Below are 21,886 nucleotides of genomic sequence, written 5' to 3'. Positions count from 1 at the left end.
AGCACGGAATACAAAATCGATAAGCGCGCTAGAATCACGATGATAAGGCCGCATACCAGCGGCTGTCGAATAACAACAGATATATTTAAATAGTTCGCGGCAATATTACTCAGCTTAAACCAAATTCCAAGCAATTATTATATGCAGATATTCCCAGTCCCTGGTGCACAACGATGTAGACAAAATCAATAATGCTGATTACTCCGTAGCCCTCCACTACGGCTCCTCTTTCTCTCTTTCCACTGTCATTCACACCTTCCTCCCTTCCCCTACGGTGCGGTTCTGGGGTCCACGGAGCAAGTGTGACAGTTACTGCGCCTTTTCTTTCCTGTGAACCAATTATTATTATGCAGCGAGATGACATTTTTCGAGTTCGTTGTCCGGGTTTTAATGCGCGTCTTCGGGAGGCCGCTACATGTGAAATACAAGCAACCCATGATTACCACCCTTCGTTGTCACCTTACGTACACTGAAGGAGCTGCGTTGGAAACATCCTTGTTCTATATTCCAGACACTGCCATAAACACGGACGACGACGCTCATGCCGTGACGCTGGGCAGTAATTAGTGAAGTTCCAGCTGGTAATTATAGGCTGCAACCTGAAGGAGATGCGCACTTGCCGGTAAACATGATGCCTTTCGCAAAAAATGAAACGTGCGATTATTTAGGACTTTCCTGATTACTGTGCCCTTATTCTGTAAACTGTTTCCATACTTCCTCACTTTCTCGACGTTATGCTATAGGAGCATTAAGCCATGATTAGCTTGGGGTTAAGTCCGAGGATGGAACAGGTTTATTTTTATAAGCTGGTAATCTGGCTTTATGGCTGGTAATCTGTCGGTGTCCTAACTTCATGATCCATTAAGTACTGGTATAAGGACTTTAGGGACTAAAGCAGTGAAAGCCGAAAGTCTGAGAAGTCTCATCTTGTCTAGCGTTCCTGTCATCTGCAATCCCACACTTGAACGCGCGCCAAGAAACGCCATGGGCCAGGAGCGATGGCGTACCATTCAAACGCACACTCATGTCGGAAAACGTGTAGAAGATACTGCACCTTTCCTCCAGAAGTCTCATCTCGTCTAACGTTCCTGACATCTGCAATCACACACTTGAACGCGCGCTACGGAACGCCGCGCGACAGCCGCTGCAAAAGCGGGCCACATTTTGTCAACGACAGTATGAGCCATTAATCTTTCGCCTTAAGCAATTGCTGCTGGTTGAACTTGATTAAACCTAGTGTGTAAGCGAAAGCTTCATTCCTAATGCTTACACGTGGTAACGCTCTTTATTCACAGGAGAAGAAACCGGTCAAATGGCACGAGAAGAAACGGAGGACGCCAAGACGAAGACAGGAAATGAGGCGCATGAGCAGTTGTGGTATGTGTCCGGCACGGTGACCTTGGCTTTACACGGTGCAGTGGAAGGTTCGCTTCGAAACCTCTACTGCACAGTTGTGCTGGTAGCAGCGTAACGTACGTTGAGCGAGAAAAGAGCATCTAGAATAGACACTTAAGAGTAGGACAAAATACCACAATACTCCGTAGCATATTTATGCTTCACGGAAAGTCAAAAGATACAAAATGTCACTATTTCTTGGCGTTACCGACACGCTGAACTGTTCTTGCTGTTTTTTTTTTTGTAAGCGGTACGGCCTCAGTAAAATGCTGTATAGATATTGTCTACCAAAATTCGCAATATTATACCAGATGAATATTACCTCATTTAATGCGTTAACCTCTTCGTATGTACTCTTAAAGGGTCTCTTAGATGTCTCTTAAGAGGCGAATGGCGAAAGCCTACCCCTATCCTATAACTTGTCTCCCATCGTTAGCTTCTTGACGGCATTCGTTGCCGTGCTACAATAATTATATTTGGTTACAGAGGAAAGGAAAGCAGCCATATCTATCGCACTTTCTCCGGCAAGTGCGAGTTCAGACGGTACACCATCGCTGCTGTCGCGTGGCGTTCGTTGTCGCGCGTTCAAGTGTGACATTGCAGATGGCAGGGACGCATCCCTCCTCGGCCAATCAAAACGCCGCAAAAGCGGGACACACTTTTTCTACGACAGCATGAGCCAATAAAGGCTTTCGCCTCAATAAGCAGATAGACCTCAGACCCGAAACCAGTCAAAGCATAGGCGTGGGAAAGAATAAGCAAATAATGATGATTATCTATTTGCGCCGATTTGTTTCTTTGTAAACAGTTCACCATCTAGAAAACGTTTTATTAGACATAAGACATTCACATTAAAAATTCACATGAGCGGCGACAAATGACCAAAACAGGAATTGCACATGATTAACAACAAAGGAAAGTGTACATAAAATACATCATAACGAACAAATACATCACAGATCAGTATTTACATACAGAATAAAATTTGGGCAGTTCGTGGTGATGATATACACAATTTTTAATGGCAATGTACATGAAGGTGTAGACAAGTGTAGAATATTTGCCAAAAAAAATAAATCTAAACATATACAGCAATCATATGCACAGTAAGTATTGAACGTGTGGGTTGCAATGTGAACAGTTGTGAGTGGACATATACCTATATTTGCATTATATTGCAGGTACCAAGGTGTGTTAAAAATCACCAAGTACACGTCCATTCGACATGTGTGGATGCACATGGGTTGCGATGTACACAGGAGCGAGTTGACATATTTACATTTATGACAGGTACCGAAGTGGTTCACAAAACCACGTACACGTCTACACGTTTTTCCACTTCATATTGCTTTTAGTAATTCGTAAGTTAGGTTCACGACTATATGAATTATGAAGAAGCAAAGCGCGCTTATGGGAACAAATGGAAAACAGTAAATGTTTCAATTAATAACTCGTACTAATAATATCAGTGAAAATTTTAGTATATGCGCAAATTATTGGAAACATTACTTGTAGTTTTTTTCTTATACTCACGAGCACGTGGATGTATTGCTGTGATTGCAACGCTTCGTACGATCTTAATCGTGCTCAGTGCCGCCGAAAAGCGACTTGAGGCCCGTACACACTTGCGACTAGCAGTGGCCGCGCGACCGTTTTGGCCGAAAGCGACAGTCGCATCGGTAGAAAAGCGACTGCCGCGGGCCGATAGGGCACTACTCGAATTTCCAGTCGCGCGACTACACAGTCGCAAACCATTTCACCAATCAGCGAGGTCCCGGAGTACTCGATCGAGCACCATCTCAATGCAATTAAAGAATACCCCTACCTTTTCAACAAACGGCACCCGGAATTCAAAGGCAGGGAGAAGGATATGGCCTGGGAAAAGAGTGGAAACATATTCGGACTATCCGGTAAGTACCATGAACTCTTGAGAAATGGGTTTTTCACGCAGCCGGAACATTTTATATTGACACCGTCTATTCGTCGTCGGCGTTCTCCTAGAAACACGAGAGCACGGCATGCGCACGGGCTCGCCTGAAAAAGCTGCAGTGTCTGGCAAGCGGCTGCTACCGTCGTTCGCTGTCATCCCCCAGCAGCTCTCCTACTCCCAATTCGTTCGGAACCAGAACAGAACGAGAAGGCGACAGTCGCAAGTGTGAACATCAGCAGTGGCAAGCTCCTCTCCTCTGGTCGCGCGACTGGTAGTCACGCGACCTCATCTAGTCGCAAGTGTGAATAGACCTTTAGTGATTTTTTTGATAAAGCCGCGTGGTAAAGTGTCACGTATTCGTGACTATTATCTTTCATTGGAAATTGCGACATCTAAATTGCGTTAAAAGTTAGGAAGTGGCTTAACTCTGGTTGAGCCTGGATATACAAGCGAAAAGCTTCAGTTATGCTTGGTTTGACATCATGGTTATGCTTTGTAGCTAAGCTGGTATTGTATAGAAGGTATTCACTGAGGCCGTAATACCAGATGGCGCGAGAATAGTCAACTCTCGTCCGCCATTTCGCAGGTCGCCGTGGTATCGGCGAGTGTCGGCTCGAGCAGTATCAGGTCAGCTGTCAGGTGCCCGCCGTACATTGCAAGTGATCCGTAAAGATTTATCAAGTTGTTGAATACTTCCACATCCACGCTTCGTGGTGGAGCCCTTTAAGGGCATGGAGCCTGCAAACACGTACTCCCTGTTTAGTGTTGCAATAGGCGTTCACCCAAGCGGCCGAAAACGTGGCCGGCTGCCCATTGCGTACGACACGACTTGAACCTCATTAAATACGTTGTTAGTTGCCACTAAGGCATTACACATCTCAAAAAGAGCGCATTAATTGCCCCGATTCCAAAACTGACGTGGTGGCGAAACGCAATTTTTTTTTGTGGCGGTAGTCAGCAAAATGCCTGTGGAAGCTTTCACAGATGCTGTTCCAGCAGTAAAGCAAATCATCTAACTTGCTTTATTTGGGTAACAGAAGGCTGAGCAAACAGCTTCATGCGCTTGCAGCATAAATTACACTCTCACAGAGAATGTTTTGCAAATTTAGTGTCGACAACGCTTTGCTTGAAATTCAGATAACCCATGGAACCTAGGTTCGCAACAACGCGATGAGCAGCGTAACTCTTTATTACTGTTGTAACACGTACGTCACTTGCAAGTCGGCAGAGGTGACAGCGCTTATTAAAAGAAGACACGTCGCAATTTACTGGCCTCTATAAAAGCTGCCCGCCAGCCATGAATACCCTCACGCACGGGTGGTTCTTGGCTTACCTCGCTTGTCAAAAAAATTAAAAAGTTTTCATGGATCTGTATATTTCAATTTCTCCACCTGTCGCAAAACTTAAGAGAACACTTCACAGACAGGCCCCGATGTAGGGGAATTCAACGCGAAGCGGTGGTCTTGTAGTACGCTGCAAAACACGAAGTTACCGCAGCCTTACGAGCCGATGTTTTCACAAAGTTGAACATTTTTCGACGTTTTTCTTCCACGAAGTCCACGGGTGTAAGTACGTATCCTCTCACTCGCACGGTTTTCTCTGGCGCACAGAGAAATTCTGACAAGACGTGAAAAGTGCATCCCGGATCACGAGTTGAGTACTGCGGCTGGTTGCAGCGCCCGCGCACACGGCCACGCATATGGCGAATGCCGCGCCGGCCGCTAGCGCCCCTAAGGATGACGTCAGGTGCATACTTCCTATTGTTTTTCTATTGACCTTTGCAGTGAGGGCCACCTGGGCGTCACCATATTACTCGCCGGGCTGTTGTGTGCGCCTGAAGTCAACACGGTGGAGGCGGCAGCGGAACCGGTTTGCAACAGTCCAGACAGGCGAAGTTTCGGCAACCTCCTCGCCCGATGTAAACGTCTATAGACTAACACTGTGTTTATAAACAAAGGAGGCGCTCGCGGCGTCGCAGCCGACTGGGGGGGGGGGGGGGAAATAGGGTTAGCGCCCATTGGAATACATGGAAACGAAGTATTCCAACGCGGTTTTTCTCATTTTTATGGGGCACCTGTGATGTCGTCATTCGGTACAAAGCAACTATGAGCATCCTAGAACAAATCGTCAAGATATGAAATCTCATTACCGAGGCGAAGTATTTTTAAAACACAGCGAAACATGTTGGTGTGCGAGTTGGGAGGGCGACCCGTAGAAATACATGTAAACACAACTTACCGGAACATTTTTCTCATTTCTCAGAGCATCAGAAGTGGTGGCCGGTCGTCAAACGTTGACCCGCGCTTTGAAGGAGTTCGTGATAAAGTATGGTGCGTCATTGCGGAGGCAGTCTACTTTTAAAACTCCCCAAATAGCCTGTGTTATGAATCCAGACACTGCCAAAAGGCAAGCTGGGTGTAGCGAATCGCGCAGTGTTGCTTACTGTCTGATATGCTGCCGCATAGGGTAAATAAGCTTTATAAGACTGTCGCTCCACGTGCTAGACAGAATTACATTTAAAAACAGTTGTCAAACGCCATAAGACAATATGAACCCAACGAGATTTGCGCATTGCCGCAGATGACAGCGTAGTTAGCGATACCCACCGCGGCCGCCTCCAGCTCCGGAGCGTCTGCTAGCGACAGCGGGTGGTGCCTGGTCGTCTGCAACGGTGCGCGGTCAGTTTATCGTGCTGTGAGCGGTCCCGCAAGTCGTCAGACTTACATTACTTGCAAGAGAATGTAGTGTGTCATGCAACATGATGTCGGGGTGTAGTACAAGACGTTCACCGAAAAATGAGAAGGGTTCAATTCTCTGCTGAACCGAGCAAAGTATTGCGGTAAGTTGTGTTTACATGTATTTCTATGGGTCGTCCTCTCAACTCGTACCCCGATACGTTTCGCGGTGTTTTAAAAGTACTACGCCTCGGTAATGAGATTTCACACTTCCACGATCTATTCCAGGGCGTTCATGGTTGCTCTGTACCGAGTAACGACATCACAGATGAACCGTGAAATTAGAAAACTGCTTTGGAATATTTCGCTTCCATGTATTTCTATGGGCGCTAAGCCTATTTTTCACCCCCTGTCGGACCACGCTGGCGATAGAAGCGCCACCGCATCGTGCTTACGTCACAGATCGGTGTTGGTCTATAGGAGTAGACTTGGCTCTCAATAGCATAGGTTTACGAGTTTAGCTTTGGCTTTATCATTTTTTCGCTGTTGTGCAGCCAACTTCCAAGCGAGTACTTTTCGATCTGACGAATTTAGTTTCTCAGCTTTTCTGCGTAGCCTATCAGCAGCCGCACTCTATTTCCCTTCCTTGTCGAGTGCGCGCGCCTATTTTCTGGAAAGCGCATTACATAGACTCCTTGCGAATGCGTAGTAGCGCGCAGTCCATCTGCGGTAAACACGCCGCTGCAATCAATGGTCAAACAATGGGAGAGGGGGCGAAGCGCGCAGTTGTAGCTAAAGCGCGGAGGCGACGCACATGCGCAGTAGCGCGCGGCTGCGCCGAAAGGTCAGGCGATGGAGTCGGTAGCGGCGAGGGCTGCAGCAGCGGCGCGTGACGTCACTCGGTATCGCGCATGCGCATAACTCACCAGTTTGGCTAACGCTAAGCTCGGCTCTGACCCGCTTAGTGAAGCTTTTCGCTTCAAAAGCTCAACTCAAGATTCTGCCGAAAGACTTCGATCACGCATGTGTAGAAAACACGTCAAGCCGGCATTGCATTGATGGAAAGGCAGCAGACGTAACGAAAATATTTTTAAGCACGGTGAATTATTGTCGGCGAAAATTTCAACCTATTGAACTGTACAAAATAAGTTGGCTTTACACAAAGGAATATTTCAATAGGTATTATTCGAATTTAGCCTTGCAACATTTCGATTGCCAGCCAAGGACGCCATCGTCTAGGCACACTTGTACGGCTGTGATGCTATCTGTATCAAAAATAATAATTCGAGGATAAATACAACATATTTGCAATGCATTTCTGTGCTGTTTCGGCACGGATTGTGATAGGAAGCTCGTTTTTCTCGATCAAAAAGAATATGACGCATACGAAATTGAAAGGAAGAGCCTTGTGCTAGCGTTTTTTTAGTAGCTGCAGGAAAGCCTTTAACTTCCGGTCTCATGCTAGATTATAGGATAAATTTGAAGTTGCGTGAAATATTATGATTAGAGAAGAGCGTTAGTGCTGATAACCTGTAAGAGAATACTGGGATGTGCGCCGCTCAAAGCGTTGAGCGTTGAGCATGAGTTGTTTGATGGACAGATGAAGAAGTGAAAAGCGCAGGCCGTAAAAGGAGTTCAGTGCTCTTGTATATCTTCCCGCAGAGAGATTAAATGCACGACGTTCCGCAGTTACGTCACGAGCTCTGCGGAAAAGCCGTTCTTTGTGTTCCTAGAGCCACGATTAGAGCATTGCACGAGGCACTCGGTATTTTAGCTCATTTTTTCAAAGCCCAAAAATTACGAAAGCTGAAAAACAACACGTTTTTCTAGTTTAGCTTTAGGCCACTGATGCCTGATTGCAATGCTTTTCCCATGTAAAGCAATCGGCCAGACGTTCTGTCCGATGAGTAATTTGTGAATTTCTGCTCTAGCTACCTTCGTAGACGTCGACGTAGACGTCTACACGTTCGCGTAAGGGAATGCGTCTACCTGTCTACGCCTAGCACCATATCATAGCATAAAAGGTAACCTAAGACATTTAAACAACTATTATAATATTGCTTATTTACACTTTACGATAATACAGGGGGAAACCAGGTCTTTAAGGGTTCGCCAATATTTCTCAGCAAAAGCATTGCGTGTTTAATCGTCACAACGCAAATTGTCTTTTTTATTTGTAGTAGACCGCACCGACCGCTCACGCAATGGACCCACTCACGGCTTGACGGAAGAAAATGTTAGTGACGTTTTTACTTTTTTATTACTGATATTGAACTGTACATCCTTCTCGGATGTGGTGATGCACAGAGCTGGAAGCATGAAAAAGTCCAAAAGGTTGTAAACTTGAGAGGATTCCGCACGCAAGGTGACAACCGGCTACAGCAAAAGAAAAACTCTGTGACGTTGCACCTGTCACCTGTCGTCTGCAGTTATTAGGCGAAAAATACAAAGAGAGCAACTCATTTTGTTGCAATACAGGCAGGCTAAAATCAATCCACAACAAGCCGACATCGTCAGGTGAGGTCGTTCTTCTGAAATTAGCTGAAAATGCATGGACGAGTTTGCCACGGCTACTACAGGAAAATAAAAGCACATGCGTGCCACATAGCAGCCGTCCTGACCCGGCGAAGTGCCCAGAAAGCGACGATTTCATCGATAACATCCATACTCAAGTGCCTCAAGCAACAATCGTTGTCAAGTTAAAGGAGATTACAAGGTTCCTAAGCGACTAAAGTAGTGAAAGGCAAAAGCATGAGACGACTAATCTTGTCTAGCGTCCCTTCCATCTGCAATCAAACACTTGAACGCACGTCAAGGAACCCCACGTGACAGGAGCAATTGTGTATCATCCAATCGCACACTTATCGGGGAAAGTGTGACAGATACTGCGCCTTTCCTCCAGAAGTCTCATCTTGTTTAGGGTTCCTGCCATCTGCAATCCCACACTTGAACGCGCGCCAAGGAACGCCATGGGCCAGGAATTTTGGCGTACCATTCAAACGCACACTGATGGAGAAAATGTAGAAGATACTGCGCCTTTCCTCCAGACGTCTCATCTTATCTAGGGTTCCTGCCATCTGCAATCCCACACTTGAACGCGCGCCAAGGAACGCCACGGGCCAGGATCGACGGCGTACCATTCAAACGCACACTGATGTCGGAGAAAATGTAGAAGATACTGCGCCTTTCCTCCAGACGTCTCATCTTATCTAGGGTTCCTGCCATCTGCAATCCCACACTTGAACGCGCGCCAAGGAACGCCACGGGCCAGGATCGACGGCGTACCATTCAAACGCACACTGATGTCGGAGAAAATGTAGAAGATACTGCGCCTTTCCTCCAGACGTCTCATCTTATCTAGGGTTCCTGCCATCTGCAATCCCACACTTGAACGCGCGCCAAGGAACGCCACGGGCCAGGATCGACGGCGTACCATTCAAACGCACACTGATGTCGGAGAAAATGTAGAAGATACTGCGCCTTTCCTCCAGACGTCTCATCTTATCTAGGGTTCCTGCCATCTGCAATCCCACACTTGAACGCGCGCCAAGGAACGCCACGGGCCAGGATCGACGGCGTACCATTCAAACGCACACTGATGTCGGAGAAAGTGTAGAAGATACTGCGCCTTTCCTCCAGAAGTCTCATCTTATATGGGGTTCCTGCCATCTGCAATCCCACACTTGAACGCGCTCCAAGGAACGCCACCAGCCAGGATCAATGGCGTACCATTCAAACGCACACTGATGTCGGAGAAAGTGTAGAAGACACTGCGCCTTTCCTCCAGAAGTCTCATCTTATATGGGGTTCCTGCCATCTGCAATCCCACACTTGAACGCGCTCCAAGGAACGCCACCAGCCAGGATCGATGGCGTACCATTCAAACGCACACTGATGTCGGAGAAAGTGTAGAAGATATTGCGCCTTTCCTCCAGAAGTCTCATCTTATCTAGGGTTCCTGCCATCTGCAATCCCACACTTAAACGCGCGCCAAGGAACGCCACGGGCCAGGATCAAAGGCGTGCCATTCAAACGCACACTGATGTCGGAGAAAGTGTAGAAGATACTGCGCCTTTCCTCCAGAAGTCTCATCTTATCTAGGATTCCTGCCATCTGCAATCCCGCACTTGAACGCTCGCCAAGGAACGCCACGGGCCAGGATCGATGGCGTACCATTCAAACGCACACTGATGTCGGAGAAATTGTAGAAGATACTGCGCCTTTCCTCCAGAAGTCTCATCGTATCTAGGGTTCCTGCCATCTGCAATCCCGCACTTGAACGCTCGCCAAGGAACGCCACGGGCCAGGATCGATGGCGTACCATTCAAACGCACAATGATGTCGGAGAAAGTGTAGAAGATACTGCGCCTTTCCTCCAGAAGTCTCATCTTATCTAGGGTTCCTGCCATCTGCAATCCCGCACTTGAACGCTCGCCAAGGAACGCCACGGGCCAGGATCGATGGCGTACCATTCAAACGCACACTGATGTCGGAGAAAGTGTAGAAGATACTGCGCCTTTCCTCCGGAAGTCTCATCTTATCTAGGGTTCCTGCAATCTGCTATCCCACACGAGAACGCGGCCAAGGAACGCCACTCGACAAGAGCGATGGTACCATCCAAACGCACACTTATCGGAGAAAGTGTGACAGATACTGCGCCTTTCCTCCAGACGTTTCATCTTATCTAGGTTTCCTGCAATCTGCAATCCCACACTTGAACGAGCGTCAAGGAACACCACGCGACAGGTGCGATGGCGTACTATCCAAATGCACACTTGTCGGAGAAAGTGTGACAGACACTGCGCCTTTCCTCCAGAAGTCTCGTCTTGTCTAGCGTTCCTGCCACCTGCAACCCCACACTTGAACGCACGCCAAGGAACGCCGCGCGACAAGAGCCATGGCGTACCATCCAAACGCACACTTGGGGAAAATGTGACAGATACTGCGCCTTTCCTCTAGAAGTCTCATCTTGTCTAGCGTTCCTGCCATCTGCAATCCCACACTTGAACGTGCACAAAAGAACGCCACGCGACAGGAGTGCGATGGCGTACTATCCAATCGCTCACTTGTCGGAGAAAGTGACAGACACTGCGCCTTTCCTCCACAAGTCTCATTTTATCTGCAATCCCACACTTGAACGCGCGCCAAGGAACGCCACGCGACAGCCGCCGCAAAAGCGGGACACATTTTGTCAACGACAGTATGAGCTATTAAAGTCTTTCGCCTTAAGCAATTGCTGCTGGTTGAGCTTGATTAGTGTGTAAGCGAAAGCTTCTTACTAATCCTTACAGGTGGTAACGCTCTCTATTTACAGGAGAAAAAAACTGGTCAAATTGCACGAGAAGAAATGGAGGACGCCAAGATGAAGACAGAAGATGAGGCGCATGAGCACTTGTGGTGTGTGTCCGGCACGGTGCAGTGGAGGGTTCGCTTCGAAACCTCTACTGCCCGGTCGTGCTGGTAGCAGCTGTAAAGAGGTACGTTGAGCGAGAAAGGAGCATTTAGAATAGACAAGAGTAGCCCGAAATACCACAGTACTTCGTAGCTTTATATTTATGCTTCACGGAAAGTCAAAAAATACAAAAAGTACCGATTTCTTGTTGCTACCGACACGCTGAAGTGCTCTTGCTGTTCTTTTTTGTAAAATGCTGTATAGATATTGCCTACCAAAAATCGCAATAATATACTATATGAATATTACCTCATTTAATGCGTTAACCTCTTCGTATTTACTATAGCGTAATAGAAACAAATTAAAAAAGTGATTTATTTATAGGAAGGGAAAGGCACGGTAACTGTCTCACTTGATTTCTGTGGACACCGCAACCGCGCCATAAGGGAAGGGAGGAAGATGGGAGTGAAAGTGGAAAGAGTGAAAGAGGAGCCGTAGTGGAGGGCTACAGAGTAATTTCGACCACCTGGGGATCTTTAACGTGCGCTGACATCGCACAGCACACGACGCCTCTTCGTTTCGCCTCCATCGAAACGCAGCCGCCGAGGTCGGGTTCGAACCCGGGTACTCCGGCACAGTTGCCGGGCGTCTTACCACTGCACCACCGCGGCTGGGCAGAAACAAATTAGAGGGTCTCTTAGATATCTCTTAACAGGAGAATGGTGAAAGCCTACCCCCAATCCTATAACCTTTCTTCCATCGTTAGCCACTTTCCATCGTTAACCTCTTGACGTATATGTAGCACGGCAACGAATGCCGTCAAGAAACAAATTAGAGGGTCTTTTAGATGTCTCTTAAGAGGAGAATGGTGAAAGCCTACCCAAAATCCTATAACCTTTCTTCCATCGTTAGCCTCTTGACGGCATTCGTTGCCGTGCTACATATAATTATATTTGGTTTACAGGAAAGGAAAGGCGCCGTATCTATCACACTTTCTCCGACAAGTGCTAGTTGGGAAGGTACACCATCGCTCCTGTCGCGTGGCGTTCGTTGTCGCGCGTTCAAGTGTGGCATTGCAGATGGCAGGGACGCATCCCTCCTCGGCCAATCAAAACGCCGCAAAAGCGGGAGACGCTTTTTCCACGACACCATGAGCTAATAAAGGCTTTCGCCTAAATAATCAGATAGACCTCACACCCGAAACCAGTCAAAGCATAGGAGTGGGAAAGAACCAGCCAATAACGAAGATTATCTATTTGCGCCAATCTGTTTCTTTGTAAACAGTTCACTGTTTAGAAAACATTTTATTAGACATAAGACATTCACATTAGACATTCACATTAGCGGCGACAAATGACCAGAACAAGAATTGCACATGATCAACAAGGAAGTAAAGTGTACATAAAATACACCTTAACGAAGAAATACATCACAGATCAGTATATACATACAGAATAAAATTTATGCAGTTCCTGATGATGATATATACAATTTTGAATGGCAATATACATGAAGGTATAGACATGTGTAGAAAATTTGCCAAATAAAATAACATTTACAGCAATCATAAGCACAGTATGTATTGAACATGTGGGTTGCAATGTAAACAGCTGTGAGTGGACCTGCAATATATTGCAGGTACCCAGGTGTGTTAAAAACCCCTGCGTGTTGCGATGTATACAGGAGCGAGTTGACATAAATATTTATTTACTAAAGGTACCAAGGTGGTTCAAAAACCCACGTCTACAGAAATTTAAGTTTTTAAGTGCTTTTTAGTAATTCTGACGTTTGCTTCATGACTATATGCATAATAAAGAAGCAAAGCTCGCTTACGGGAGCAAATGCAGACCAGCAAATTTTTCAGTTAAGAACTTGTACGAATGATATCAGTGACATCTTTAGTATAGGCGCAAACCATTGGAAAAGTTACGCGTTGTTGTTACCTTCTATACCCACCAGCACGTAGATTTATTTATGTGATTGTAACTCTCCGTATGATCTTACTCATGCTCAGTGCCGCCAAAAAGCGGCTTAGTGATTTTCTTGATAAATCCGCGTGGTAATACTGTCATGTATTCGTGACTATTATCGTTCTTTGGAAATTGCGACACCTAAATTGCGTTAGAAAATTACGAAGTGGCTTAACTATGGTTGAGCCTGGATATACAAGCGAAAAGCTTCAGTTGTGCTTGGTTTGACATCAAGGTTATGGTTTGTAGCTTAGCTGTATTGTATAGAAGGTATTCTCTGAGGCCGTAAAACCAGATGGCGCGAGAATCGTCAAGCCTTGTCCGCCATTTTGGAGGTCGCCGGTGGTATCGGCAAGTTTCGGCTCGAGCAGTATCAGGTCCGCTGTCAGGTGCCCGCCGTACATAGCAAGTGATCCGTAAAGATTTATCAAGTTGTTAAATACTTCCACATCCACGTTTCGTGGTCCCTTCAAGGGCATGAAGCCTGAAAACACTTACTGCCTGTGCGGTGTTGCAATAGACATTCACCCATGCGGCCGAAAATGTGGCCGGCTGCCCATTGCGTACAACACGACTTGCAGCTCATTAAATCCGTTGTTAGCTGCAACTAAGGCATTACACATCTCAAAGAGAGCGCATTAATTGCCCTAATTCCAAAACTGACGCGGTGGCGAAACGTAAATTTTTTGTGGCGGTAGTCAGCAAAATGCCTGTCGAAGCTTTCACTGATGCTGTTCCAGCAGTAAAGCAAATCATCTAACTTGCTTGTTTGGGTAACAGAAGGCTGAGCAAACACCTTCATGCGCTTGCAGCATAAATTACACTCTCACTGAGAATGTTTTGCAACTTTAGTGTTGACAACGCTCTGCTTGAAATGCACATAACCCATGGAACCTAGGTTCGCAACAACGCGATGAGCAGCGTAACTCTTATTACTGTTGTAACACGTACGTCACTTGCAAGTCGGCAGAGGTGAAGCGCTGATTAAAAGGAGACACGTCGCAATTTACTGGCCTCTATAAAAGCTGCCCGCCGGCCATGAATACCCTCACGCACGGGTGGTTCTTGGCTTACCTCGCTTGTCAAAAAATTAAAATGTTTTCATGGATCTATATTTTTCAATTTCTCCACCTGTCGCAAAACCTAAGAGAACACTTCACAGACAGGTCCCGATGTAGGGGAATTCAACGCGAAGCAGTGGTCTTGTAGTACGCTGCACAACACGAAGTTACCGCAGCCGTACGAGCCGATGTTTTCACAAAGTTGAACATTTTTTGACGTTTTTCTTCCACGAAGTCCATGGGTGTAAGTGCGTATCCTCTCACGCGCACGGTTTTCTCTGGCGCACAGAGAAATTCTGACAAGACGTGAAAAGTGCATCCCGGATCACGAGTTGAGTACTGCGGCTGGTTGCAGCGCCCGCGCACACGGCCACGCATATGGCGAATGCCGCGCCGGCCGCTAGCGCCCCTAAAGATGACGTCAGGTGCATACTTCCTATTGTTTTTCTATAGACCTTTGCAATGAGGGCCACCTGGGCGTCACCATATTGCTCGCCGGGCTGTTGTGTGCGCCTGAAGTCAACACGGTGGAGGCGGCAGCGGAACCGGTTTGCAACAGTCCAGAGAGGCGAAGTTTCGGCAACCTCCTCGCCCGATGCAAATGTCTATAGACTAACACCGTGTTTACAAACAAAGGGGGCGCTCGCGGCGTCGCAGCCGACTGGGGGTGAAAAATAGGGTTAGCGGCCATAGGAATACATGGAAGCGAAATATTGCAAAGCAGTTTTTCTCATTTCGTGGGGCACCTGTGATGTCGTTATTCGGTACAAAGCAACTATGAGCATCCTAGAACAGATCGTCAAGATATTAAATCTCATTACCGAGGCGAAGTATTTTTAAAACACAGCGAAACATGTTGGTGTGCAGGTTGGGAGGGCGACCTGTAGAAATACATATAAACACAACTTACCGGAATATTTTTCTCATTTCTCAGAGCATCAGAAGTGGTGGCCGGTCGTCAAACGTTGACCACCGCTTTGAAGAAGTTTGTGATAAAGTATGGTGAGTCATTGCCGAGGCAGTCTACTTTTAAAACTCCCCAAATAACCTGTGTTATGAATCCAGACACTGCCAAAAGGCAAGCTGGGTGTAGCGAATCGCGCAGTTTTGCTTAGAGTCTGATATGCTGCCGCATAGGGTAAATAAGCTTGATAATACTGTCGCTCCAGTGATACGTGCTAGACAGAATTACATTTAAAAACAGTTGTCAAATGCACCCAACGAATATGAACCCAACGTGATTTGCGCATTGCCCCAGACGACAACGCAGTTGACGATACCCACCGCGGCTGCCTCCAGCTCCGGAGCGTCTGCTAGAGACAGCGGGTGGTGCATGGTCGTCCGTAGGATCTCCGTAGGATCTTACTCATGCTCAGTGCCGCCGAAAGGCGGCTAGTTATTTTCTTGATAAAGCCCCGTGGTAATACTGTCATGTATTCGTGACTATTATCGTTCTTTGAAAATAGCGACATCTAAATTGCGTTAAAAAATTACGAAGTAGCTTAACTCTGAGTCTGGATATACAAGCGAAAAGCTTGTTATGCTTGGTTTGACATCATGGTTATGCTTTGTAGATAAGCTGTATTGTATAGAAGGTATTCACTGAGGCTGTAAAACCAGATGGCGCGAGAATCGTCAAGCCTTGTCCGCCATTTTGGAGGTCGCCGGTGGTATCGGCAAGTTTCGGCTCGAGCAGTATCAGGTCCGCTGTCAGGTGCCCGCCGTACATAGCAAGTGATCCGTAAAGATTTATCAAGTTGTTAAATACTTCCACATCCACGTTTCGTGGTCCCTTCAAGGGCATGAAGCCTGAAAACACTGCCTGTGCGGTGTTGCAATAGACATTCACCCATGCGGCCAAAAAAGTGGCCGGCTGCCCATTGCGTACAACACGACTTGCAGCTCATTAAATCCGTTGTTAGCTGCAACTAAGGCAGAACACATGTGGAAGAGAGCACAATAATTGCCCCAATTCCAAAACTTATGTGGTGGCGAAACGCAAATTTTTGTGGTGGTAATCAGCACAATGCTTGTCGAAGCTTTCACAGACGCTGTTCCAGCAGTAAAGCGAAGCATCTCACTTGCTTGATTTGGGTAACAGAAGGCTGAGCAAACACCTTCACGCGCTTGCAGCATAAATAGCGCTCCCAGCGCGAATATTTTGCAAATTTACTGTCGACAACGCTCTGCTTGAAATTCAGATAACCCATGGAATCTAGGTTCGCAACAACGCACTGTGCAGCGTAGCTCTTGTTACAGTTGTAACACGTCACTTGCAAGTCGGCAGAGGTGACAGCGCTAGTTAAATGAAGACACTTCGCAAATTACTCGCCTCTATAAAAGCTGCCCGCCGGCCATGGATGCCCTCACGCGGTGTGGTTCTTGGGTTCCCTCGCTTGTTAAAAAATAAAATGCTTTCATGGATTTGTATGTTTTCATTTTTCCACCCATCGCAAAATTTAATAGAACACTTCACAAACACACCGCGATGTAGGGGAATTCAACGCGAAGCAGTGGCCTTGTAGTACGCCGCACAACACGAAGTTACCGCAGCCGTACGAGCCGATGTTTTCACAAAAATGAACATTTTTCGACGTGTTTCTTCTTCGGAGTCCACTGGTGTAAGTAGGTATCCTCTCACTCTATCTTGTCGTAGAAAGTGTCACACTTGTCGGAGAAAGTGTGACAGATACTGGGCCTTTCCTCGAGAAGTGTTATCTTTAGCATTCCTGCCATGTGCAATCCCACACTTTAACGCGCGCCAAGGAACGCCACGCGACAGCCGACGCAAAAGCGGGACACATTTTGTCAACGACAGTATGAGCCATTAAAGTCTTCGACTGGCACCGGACGTCACATCCTCAGAACTCTCGATGTTCACATCCCAGCTAACGACCCCACAGTCCTCTCCATCCCACGCCCTATCCACTCTAACCTTCTTGTCAAACCCCTTCCCCGAAGCTCCCATCCACAACACCACGAGCCCCGCCGCCGAGCCCGAGCAAAGGCGCTCCACAAATATTACGGCTCCGAGACGGATGCCGTATGGGTGGACGCCGCATGCTCGGGCGATGAGGCGGCGGCAGCCGCGGTGAACAATAGCCAGAGATTCCAGTTTCTTTCGCTTTGCCAGCCAGCTGTCACGTATGCCCGCCGAAAGGAAATACCCTTCAGTCCATTGCAACTCTCCCCCTCCCCTCTATTACCTCCTGAGAAGTGGCCGAGGAGCCAGCGATCGCCCTTGCAATTGCCCACACGGAAGCTAAATATATACTCACAGACTCAAAAACTTCACTACTAAATTTCGCACGTGGGCGAGTTCATGTTTATGCTTTTTGCATACTGACCTCGCCCACTGCCAACCCGCCCCACCACGTGGAGCTTATCTGGCTGCCTGCGCATTCGGGGAACCCTGGCAACGAGGCCGCCAACCGCTTAGCCCGAGGTCTAATACGCCGGGCACGGGCGGTCCCCACGTCGGAGTTCTCCCGGGAGCGCATGCACACGTTTAAAGAGATGACTCAGGCCTACCGGGTCGAGAGGCAGATCTAACCCCACCTCACTCCTCCCTCAGCAATCACCACCAAACACTATGGCGCCGCCTCCAGACGCGAACCCTCCTATCCCCTTACATTAGGTCCCGTTACCACCCCACTCTTACCGACCCCTCCTGCACCCTTTGCAACCACCCCACTGCCACCCTGGCCCACATTCTATTCCAATGCCCGGCGGACCCTCCCCCACGGGGTCTGGAGCACTTCACCACCTGGGAGGAATGGGAGACCCTGCTACGCTCAAGGACCCGGTCCGGCAAAAGCCGCCACAGACCGAGCTGCCGACGTCATGAACCGTAGGAACATGAACGTTTGAGTGTAGTGGGGCCGTGCGGGGGCCCAGGGGCCGGCGCGCCCCGAACTCCTCTGTTAAAATAAATTTTTTTACTACTACTACTTTCGCCTTAAGCAATTGCTGCTGGTTGAGCTTGACTAAACCTAGTCTGTAAGCAAAAGCTTCATTACTAATCCCTACACGTCGTAACGCTATTTATTTAAATGAGAAAAAAAAACGGTCAAATGGCACGAGAAGAAACAGAGGACACCAAGATGAAGACAGAAGATGAGGCGCATGAGCAGTTGTGGTGTGTGTCCGGCACGGTGACCTTGGCTTTACACGGTGCAGTGGAGCTAGGGTGCGCTTCGAAACCTCTACTGCCCAGTTGTGCTGGTAGCAGCTGTAAAGAAGTACGTTGAGCGAGAAAGGACCATTTAGAATAGACACTATGGAGTAGAACAATATACCACAGTACTCCGTAGCTTTATATTTATGCTTCACGGAAAGTCAAGATACAAAAAGTCACCATTTCATAGTGTTATCGACACACTGAAAAGTTCTTGCTGTTCTTTTTTGTAAGCGGTGCGGCCTCAGTAAAATGCTGTATAGATATTGCCTACCAAAAATCGCAATATTATACTATATGAATATTACCTCATTTAATGCGTTAACCTCTCCGTATTTACTATAGCGTATAAAAACAAAATAGAGGGTCTCTTAGATTTCTCTTAAGAGGAGAATGGCGAAAGCCTACGCCCTATCCTATAACTTTTCTCCCATCCTTAGCCTCTTGACGGCATTCGTTGCCGTGCTACATATAATTATATTTGGTTTACTGGAAAGGAAAGGCGCCGTATCTATCACACTTTACTTTCTCCGACAAGGGCGAGTTTTGATGGTACACCAATGCTCCTGTCGCGTGGCGTTCGTTGTCGCGCGTTCAAGTGTGCCATTACAGATGGCAGGAACACATCAGGCCTCAGCCAATCAAAACACCGCAAAAGCGGGATACACTTTTTCCACGACAGCATGAGCTAACAAAGGCTTTCGCCTAAATAAGCAGATAGACCTCACACCCGAAACCAGTCAAAGCATAGGAGTGGGAAAGAACCAGCCAATAACGAAGATTATCTATTTGCGCCAATCTGTTTCTTTGTAAACAGTTCACTGTTTAGAAAACGTTTTATTAGACATAAGGCATTAACATTAGACATTCACTTGAGCGGCGACAAATGACCAGAACAAGAATTGCACATGATCAACAACAAAGTAAATTGTGCATAAAATACATCTTAACGAACAAATACATCACAGATCAGTATATACATACAGAATAAAATTTGGGCAGTTCCTGATGATGATATATACAATTTTGAATGACAATGTATACATGAGGTATAGACATGTGTAGAAAATTTGCCAAATAAAATAATAAACATTTACAGCAATCATAAGCACAGTATGTATTGAACATGTGGGTTGCAATGTAAACAGCTGTGAGTGGACCTGCAATATATTGCAGCTACCAAGGTGTGGTAAAAACCACCGTGTGTTGCGATGTATATAGGAGTGAGTTGACATAAATATTACATTTATGACAGGTACCAAGGTGGTTCATGGCCCACGTTTGCACTTATTCCAATTCATTATTGCTTTTTAGTAAGTTGATTCACGACTATATGCATAATAAAGAAGCAAAACGCGCTTATGCGAGCAAATGCAGACAAGTAAATGTTTCAGTTAAGAGCTTCCACTAATGATATCAGTGACAACTTTAGTATAGCCGCAAACCATTGGAAACTTTACTTGTTGTTGTTATCTTCTACGCCCACCAGCATGTAACTCTACTGATGTGATTGTAACGCTCCGTACGATCTTACTCATGCTCAGTGCCGCCGAAAAAGCGGCTTAGTGATTTCCTTAATAAAACCGCGTGGTAGTAGTGTCACGTATTCGTGACTATTATCGTTCATTGGAAATCCCGACCTCTAAATTGCATTAAAAAATTAGGAAGTGGCTTAAGTCTGGTTGAGCCTGGATATACATGCGAAAAGCTTCAGTTATCCTTGGCTTGACATCATTGTTATGCTTTGTAGCTTAGCTGGTATTGTATAGGAGGTACTCACTCAAGCCGTAATACCACATGGCGCAGAATCGTCAATCCTCGTCCACCATTTCGGAGGTCACCGGTAGTATCGGCGAGTGTCTGCTCCAGCAGTATCAGGCCCGCTGTCAGGTGCCCGCCGTACATAGCAAGAGATCCGTAAAGATTTATCAAGTTGTTAAGTACTTCCACATCTACGTTTCGTGGTGGAGCCCTTTAAGGGCATGGAGCCTGAAAACACGTACTGCCTGTGCGGTGTTGCAATCGAGCGACATTCACCCATGCAGCCGAAAAAGTGGCCGGCTGACCATTGCGTGCAACACAACTTGCAGCTCATTAAATCCGTTGTTAGCAGCCACTAAGACCGAACACATCTCGAAGAGAGCGCAATAATTGCCCAATTCCAAAACTTACGTGGTGCCGAAACGCAAATTTCTTGTGGCGGTAGTCAGCAAAATGCCTGTCGAAGCTTTCACTGATGTTGTTCCAGCAGTAAAGCGAAGCATCGCACTTGCTTGATTTGGGTAACTGAAGGCTGAGCAAACACTCTCACGCACTTGCAGCATAAATTGCACTCCCAGCGCGAATATTTTGCAAATTTACTGTCGACAACGCTCTGCTTGAAATGCACATTACCCACGGAATCTAGGTTTGCAACAACGCGATGTGCAGCGTAGCTCTTGTTATAGTTGTAACACGTCACTTGCAAGTCGGCAGAGGTGACAGCGCTAGTTAAATGAAGACACGGCGCAAATTACTCGCCTGTATAAGAGCTGCCCGCCGGCTGTGGATGCCCTCACGCAGGTGTGGTTCTTGGGTTCCCACGCTTGTTAAAAATAAAATGCTTTCATGGATTTGTATGTTTTCATTTTTCCACCCATCGGGCTCGAAGGAACGCCACGTGACAGGAGCGATGGCGCACCATCCAAACGCACACTTGTCGGAGAGGTGTGACAGATACTGCGCCTTTCCTCTAGAAGTCTCATTTTGTCCAGCGTTAATGTCATCTGCAATCCCACACTTGAACGCGCGCCAAAGAACGCCACGCGACAGGGGCGATGGCGTACCATCCAAAGGCACACTTGTCGGAGAAAGTGTGACAGATACTGCGCCTTTCATCAGAATGCTCATCTTGTCTAGCGTTCCTGCCATCTGCAATCCCACACTTGAACGCGCGCCAAGGAACACCACGCGACAGAGTGCGATGGCGTACTACTCAATCGCACACTTGTTTGAGAGTGTGTGTGTGACAGACAATGCGCCTTTCCTCCAGAAGTGTCATCTTGTCTTGCATTCCTGCAATCTGAAATCCCACACTTGAACGCGCTCCAAGGAACGCCACGTGACAGGAGCGATGGCGCACCATCCAAACGCACACTTGTCGGAGAAAGTGTGACAGATACTGCGCCTTACCTCTAGAAGTCTCATTTTGTCCAGCGTTAATGTCATCTGCAATCCCACACTTGAACGCGCGCCAAGGAACGCCACGCGACAGGGGCGATGGCGTACCATCCAAAGGCACACTTGT

Source organism: Amblyomma maculatum, chromosome 4 (assembly GCF_055883805.1).
Source record: "Amblyomma maculatum isolate TAMU_Amacu chromosome 4, ASM5588380v1, whole genome shotgun sequence".
Classification (NCBI taxonomy): domain Eukaryota; kingdom Metazoa; phylum Arthropoda; class Arachnida; order Ixodida; family Ixodidae; genus Amblyomma; species Amblyomma maculatum.
This window is presented reverse-complemented; position numbering follows the sequence as displayed.